This window comes from Cervus elaphus, chromosome 20 (genome assembly GCF_910594005.1).
Source record: "Cervus elaphus chromosome 20, mCerEla1.1, whole genome shotgun sequence".
In the NCBI taxonomy this organism is placed as follows: Eukaryota; Metazoa; Chordata; class Mammalia; order Artiodactyla; family Cervidae; genus Cervus; species Cervus elaphus.
The window spans coordinates 126,104,969-126,112,827 of record NC_057834.1 but is presented as its reverse complement, the minus strand read 5'-3'; positions in this window follow the sequence as shown (position 1 = coordinate 126,112,827).

Genomic DNA, 7,859 nt, shown 5'->3' with positions numbered 1-7,859 from the left:
GGTGGTTGTTTAGTCTCTTAAGTCACATCTGACTTTTGCGACCCTATGGACTGCAGCCTGCCTGCCTCCTCTGTCCATGGGGTTCTCCAGGCAGGAATAGGAGTGTGGGTTGCCATGCCCTTCTCTAGCGGATCTTCCCCACCCAGCGATCGAACCTACCTCTCTTGCATTGGCCAGACGGTTCTTTAGAACTAGCACCACCTGGGAAGCCCAAAGTTGTGTATAGTGACATGGGAAAATGTTTTTGATCTATTTTAAAGGAAAAACTACGAACTGTATTTTTACAGGAAATATATATGTTCTTCTGAGGGGCAACTACTGAGTCCCATGCTCTGCAACCAAAGAAGCCGAGGCAACACTCAGGGCAACTAGAGAAAGCCGCAAGCAGCAACAAAGACCCAGTGCAGTCAAAAATAAATAAATAATAAGGTTTTTTTTTTTTTAATAAGTATATATATTGTGATGGAGAAGGCAATGGCAACCCACTCCAGTACTCTTGCCTGGAAAATCCTATGGATATACCACTCTATATTTACTGAGACCTATTGGGTTGTCCACATGAAATTGGTGAATTTTATGATATGTAAAACCTACCTTAGTAAAGCTGTTCTTTAAACATCTGTATATTCACATATTTCTACTGATTTTGACTGAAAGGCTGAAGCATTGACAAGCAAAAAGAAAGAAAATAAATATATAAAAAGATCAGGAAGCTGTTACAAGTGACATTTGGGGGACTGTGTAATTATGTCAACTGAAAAAAAGTGCACAACATAAGAGCATTGATGTAAGTTTATTGGGGGCAAAGTGAGGACTATGGCCCAGAGACAGCCTCTCAGAGAGTTCTGAGGATCTGCTCCAAAGAGGTTAAGGGGGGGATGTCAGTGTATACTGTGATTTCAGTGAAGCGAGAGACGTGAAGTCAAGCACCTATTTTGGCAGGAGGGTTGCTGCTGTTCACTATAAGGTAGCTGCTAGTCAGGAGGAGCAGATGCTTCTGTTAACGATTTTAGTGCTTTCCTGGCCATGAGAAGATGGAAGAATTTGGGCTCATAAAATCTTCTCCTGAAAATCTCTGACTACCTGGAGGCCAGCTCTGCCTGTTGTTTCCAGAGCCCACAGTGCTTCATTCCCACCCTGAACTCCCTGAAGGGGATGTTGAAGGTCAAAGACTGCAGTGGCTAGTGACTTCATTCTTGTAGTACTGCATGAAGAGTGACAGTTTTTAGTTGCCAATTATAAGGCACTTTCATTTTGTGTATTATGCACTTCTGTATGGTTTTAATTTTTATAGGAAGGATACATAACTTATTTTCCCCCCAGTTTTATTGAAATATAGCTACAACATTGTATTAGTTTGAGGTATACAGCATAATGAGTATGTATTATAGATACATAAATTTTATAATCAGTAAAGATATATGTACATTAAAATTATTGTATTTCTCATTAAGATAATGAAATAAAGCTTTCTCATAGACTCTGTTTCCACCAATACCCAAGAAAGTTTTAAAAGTTAAAATTTCATCGACAGCAAGCAAAGAGTAACAGCTTAATATCTTAAATGTTAACAAGTGGCAGTCAAGGAAAGATATAGAAGACTCTGGTCTGGAGCATTCCATCAATACTCATACTGTTAAAACTCAAAATTCTAGAAATTAACACATACATGTGCACATATATCCTGAGAGAAAAGTAAGTGGCTTCCTTATCTTGTATCTCTTCTCTCTGGAGATGTGAAAATGGCTGCTGGGAAGAAGAAGGTGGAGTGAGAAGTGAAGAATAGACTGTCTTTAGGTAGCAGTGAAGACTCCAAGAAAGCCGAGTGAGTCAGGGGAGGCTCTTTCCCACAGTAGAGTGAATTCTGAAATTGACCCTTGAAACCTCAGAAGTGATTGCAGAATATTTGTATTCTAACAAAGACTGCATCCTCCCTCCCCTGAGTTCTGCCCCCTCCTCTCCTTCAAACCAGCTTATAAGTCATAGAAAAAGTGTATACAGCATAAAATAACAGCCTCAAGTTGCTGTTCCTTAGGAAAATCAAACCAGTTTCAGATCGAGTAGGAAGGAATTCAGGAGGCAAATAGAGAATCAGAAAAAGTCACCCCAAGTGCTTTGAGCACTCAAATAATCTAAGAAGAAAATAAACTCAGTAGGCAAAACTCAAAAATGAGACAATAAAACAACTGAAAGAGATGGACAGTGAAATTGCACATCTGATAAAGCAGGGACCAAAACAGTGCCATTAAAGAACTAATAAATATATTAAAACAGCAAGGAACAGAATGGACATGGCTGGAAGTTGAATTATTGATGTGGAAAATGGCTTGAAATAATTACAATAAAGGCAAATGAAAAAACACCAAGAGATTAAAACAATCAGAGAGAAGCTACTAGATATGGAAGACAGAAGTTGTTGGTGTCTTCAGAGTTAAGAACTCTTAATGGAATAAGAAGTATTAAAAAAATATAAGAACAGAAGTTCCTCTAAGATGATAAGTTAGTCTGTAGCTTGAAAGGCCAAATATATGATACAGAATATTTAACCCTGAGATGTATTTCAGTTATTTTATTGAAATTCAGACATCCAGGCAGAAAAAAAGGCAAATCATCTCTAAGAAAAAAAGTCAGACTGTCCTCAGATATCTTAGCAGCAACATTCTGAGACAGAAGACAGTGAAACATTGACTACAGGATTCTGAAAGGACAAATCTGTGATCTAAGAATTGTAAACCCAGTCAAGATGTCATTCAAAAGTAAAGGTATTGGGCAGTTCCCACAAATATAAAAGGACTTATAGAAAAGAGAAATACTTAAAGTGAAATTCAGGCAGTTAAGAAATAGGGCAAAATTAAGATTTTTAAGAATTGAGGATCAATGATTTTAATTTAAAACATGTTTTTTGAAAATAACAGAATAATAATATCAAAACCACTTTTTCTAACCTTAAATTGATATTTTAAGAAATGATAGCTCTTGTAGTGCATAAACCCTTATTTGATGTCTAGCTTTTCTTCTAGTTTTTTAAAATTCTGTTAAATTCAACTAAGTTTGAATTTAACACATGTTAATCTTTAAATATGGACTTCCCTGGTGGTTCAGACGGTAAAGCATCTGCCTGCAAAGAAATTTTTAAATAGCACATAACTTATGATGCCATTTTTAAAAATTAGATATATCATTTACATTCCTGTTTATCTATCATTCTATCTGTAACAAAGCATGCAAAGATATTTAGAATGAAGTTAGCCAAATGTTAATAGTGGTTATTTTAGATGGTGAGTTTTGAGGGATTTAAAATATTTTTCCTTTGTGTGTATGTGTTTGGCATTGCTTAAATTCTTTATCATAAAAATGTATTTTTTATAAGAACAACAGCATAATTTTTCTTAAAACAAAGCAAACTGAAAAAATTTCAACACTCTTCCTAGTCTTCAGGATATGGTTGATTCTTTTGCTTTCAAAAAACAAAAAACCCAAACTATCTTTCCAAACCTATCTCCTTCTAATCTTGAATTAACTGGTCTGATCTACTAGAGATATTGCTGAAAATCCCCTTTCTGCTCCTTCTCCTACATCATTTATACCATCTTGAATGGGCTCATCATCCTTATTCCAGGCAAATACAGTCCATCCCACAAAGCTCAACCTCTCGTCTGTCTCTTCCATTGATCTCTTCAGAGTTTATCCCCTGCCCTGCCCAAGCATTTTTTAACCAAATAGTTCAAAGTATCCATGTAGAGAAGTACCAGCAGAGTTCTTACTTCCCTTGGATTTGGTTTTAAGAGGAACCATTTAGTATGAGACAAAATTCTTTCAATTTAAGTCAATTCCAGATTGCTATTCTAATAAGTAGCTCCTGATGCTTATTAATATTATAATAGGAAGTGAGAGCTTGCAAAGTGTGAATTCCCATGTAGCTTCAAAGAATACAGAAAGTTAACAAGATACATATACATATACATAGGCAGGGAACAATGAGATATTGGAGAAGTATTTGCACACTCATAAGTTTCAGTTCTCTTTTTTTGCAGACGAGAAATGAAAACACTCTTTATAGATTGTTAAAATTTAGTAAAGTTGCTTGCTATTAAAAAACATGATTATTGATGACCAAGAGCTAGACACTGACTTTTCAACAAAATTAACAGAGATTTCAAGTGACCACATATTATAATTCTATAAGTAATAGTTGTAGAACCAAGTAATGTGATTAGATCCTTAGTGACAGAAATATACCCATATATCATCAAAACTTTGTAGCTCAAAAGGAAGCCTTCCATGTATCAGGATCTTATGGATCTTTAATTTTTTTTCCCAAAGCCTTTTTCACTTTGTCTAGTCTTATACTTCTATCTTTTTTATCCAATATTATATAGATCTTTGTTAGATTCAGTTTTCATTTTGTGAAAGTGTTGTGGGACTTCCCTGGTGGTCCAGTGGCTAAGACTCTGAGTTCCCAATGCAGGGGGCCTGGGTTCAATCCCTAGTCAGGGAACTAGATTCCCACGTGTTGCAACTAAGATCCAGCACAGCCAAATAAATAAAACAAACAAACAAAAATTCTGTTGCATGCTATGGGTGCTATGTCACTTCAGTCATGTCCAACTCTTTGCAACCATATGGACTATAGCCCGCCAGGCTCCTCGGTCCATGGGATTCTCCAGGCAAGAATACTGGAGTAGGTTGCCATGTCCTTCTCCAGGGGATCTTCCTGATCCAGAGATTGAACTCACATCTCTTACATCACTGCATTGACAGGTGGGTTCTTTACCCACTGAGCCATAGAATCCTGTTACACAAGTTTATCAAGAATCCCCCTACCTTTCAGGTCTCTCCTCTTAGTAATGTCCATTCACTGACCCCCTCACTCTGCTCTTCCAGCTGTCTTCGTTGTATTTGAAAATGAGTTTTAGTGAAATTTAGTTTCACTGCCATTTTGCAATGGTACTAAATAAAATTTGTCTTTATACATCCGTTAACTAGTACCTGGCTCAATTTCTTAACAATTCTAGGTTCAAACAATTATTCCCTCACAATGACATTCATTGCTAATAATGACAAGTCTCATTTCTTTATACAAGAACTTGTTTTGTTTGTTTGCTTCTTTTCCTCTTTAGATACCTGGTTGCCCATGCACATTCTTATATAGGGAGTTAGCTTGAATTTCCTCTGCATGTGTGTGTGTTTTCCCAGGAGACCTATCCCTTAACTTTGGGCTCTAAGTGAACAAGAAGTGAAGATCATATCATCATGCAGTCTTCTTTGCAGTTGCCTGGGAAGTAGGTGATCTCTGATTCCCCCTTCATAGATCAGATCCTTGTGGTAGAGAAGGGGCTTGCATCACTCAATGAAGCTATGAGCCACACCGTGCAGGGCTACTCAAGATGGATGGGTCATAGTGAAGAGTTCTAAAAAAACATGGTCCACTAGGGGAGGAAATGGCAAACCACTCCAGTATTCTTGCTGCAAGAACCCCATGCTCAGTATGAAAAGTCCAAAGATATGACACCAGAAGATGAGCCCCCCCAACACACACCAGGTCAGAAGGTGTCCAATATGCTACTGGGGAAGAGCAGAGGGCAATTATGAATAACTTAAGAAAGAATGAAGTGGTAGGGCCGAAGCGGAAATGACCTCAGTTGTGGATGTGTCTGGTGGCGAAAGTCTGATGCTATCAAGAACATTATTGCACAGGAACCTGGAAAGTTAGGTCCATGAATGAAGGTAAATTGGATAATATGGTTAGATAGCGTCACTGACTCAATGGACAAGAATTTGAGCAAGCCCTGGGAGATAGACAGTGAAGGACAGAGGGACCTGGTGTGCTACAGTCCACGAGGTCACAAAGAGTCGGACATGACTTAGAGACTGGACAACAACGAAGTAACAAAAATAACTGAATTGTTCCCAAGTGAAGTTGCTTTCCCACTCCCCACCCCTTGGTTCCTTTTATACAAGATTTACTTTTTGTTGGGTAAACTGTTCTGTCTAGGATCCTGCTCCAGTCAAATCCCCACCGCCTTCAAAGAACAGGTATACTGTGATTAGCAGACAATTCCTTAAGAGAAACTGGTTAGGTTCTTCCTTTGATGAATGGCTGTCGGACTGTCTGTTGGAAATTCACCAGTGGAGTTCAGGTTACTGCCAGCCAATGAAAGTCATTCAGATGAGATTTGGAAAGCAAACAAGAAGTGGAAGCTATATATTGTTGTTTCTTGGCCAGCAGCAGGAAGACAAGAGGTTTTGCAGTAGTCTCCAAGTAGTTCCCCACACCTCCGTGCCGCTTGCAGGAGTAATCATTGCAGTTCCTAAAACTTCTGACTCTTTGAAAGCTAGTGACAGGTCTGAGAACAAAGGACGACTTACTCTGAGCTTCAACTCTCCAGCTCTTTTAATGGTTTGAGAAAAAAACTATTTCCCTGAAATAAATTCCTTCCTGCTTGAAATATCTAAAATAGTTTCTGTTTCCCTGACTGACTTCCAACTGAAACAGTGACATGATAAGGAGGGCTGGGAAGATAAATATGCCTTAAGACAAAATTGGTTAGAGAAGGCAGGAGGTGTCAGCTCTGAGAAGAGAGAAGCAGGGATTGAATGTCGGGGGCTCACAGCAAAGAACAAAGGGCCCAACAACCCTCCAGAAGAAAGTGCCTGGGGAGTTGCTTTTAAACTGTGAAGACCCATCCTTGTTTACTACTATCTCCCCAGCTCTTAGCACATGCTTGACACAGAACTAGTCTATGATAAACATGTCTAATAAATGTATAACCTAGTAGAGAGCAGTGCCTTTCGTTGTGCTTCAGTTAGGATGATTTTGATTGCAAATAATAGAAATCCCAACGCAAATTGGCTTAAGCAATAAAGTGAAGTTGCTCAGTCATGTCCAACTCTTTGTGACCCCATGCACTGTAGCCTACCAGGCTCCTCCATCCATGGAATTTTCCAGGCAAGAGTACTGGAGTGGGTTGCCATTTTCTTCTCCAAGGGATCTTCCTGACCCAGGGATAGAACCCAGGTCTCCTGCATTACCGGCAAACATTTACCATCTGAGCCACCTGAGAAGCCCTAAAGGGAATATATTCCCTTAAGCAACATTCCTATAAGCAATAAAGGGAAATATATTATTCTACATAATTGAAAAATTTTCAGAACTGTGCTAAAACTTGGTACCAGAACTTCATGTAATACACTAATCCAACAGCTCAACAAGGATATAATATATTTTCATCCCTTATCTCTGCCTTCTGAAATGTTGGCATAAAAGCCAGTCATAAAGCTGACTTCTTTTTTTATGAGTTATATGTTTATTGAGTCATACAAGGAATTCATTATTCTGCTTTACAATATCATTCCAGGTGTAATAATGAGGATACGGCAAACATAAACACTTTCTTACCTTGACCTTCATTTGACTGGTGAAATATATCATTCAGTGTATCTGGCTGGCATGATTATCCAGTTGTATTTTTAAACATTTTTTACTGGAGTATAGTTACTTAATAATGCTGTTAGTTTCTGCTTTTCAGCAGAGTGAACCAGCTACGTGTGTTCGTATGTCCCCTCCTTTTTGGATTTCCTTCCCATTCCGGTCACCACAGAGCACTGAGTTGATTCCCTGTGCTATACAGTAGGTTCTCCTAGTTATCTATTTTATACATAATAGCGCATGTACGTCAGTCCCAACCTCCCAATTCGTCCCATTCCCTTTCCCCTCTTGATGTCCATGCATTTTTTTTCTCTACATCTGTAATACTGACTGCTTTTGTTAACTGATCGATGCCCAAAGCTCCAGGGTTTGGCACTGGGAATCTTTAGCCTAGGGTGTCTAAAAAAGATATGATTGGATTGGATTAGAT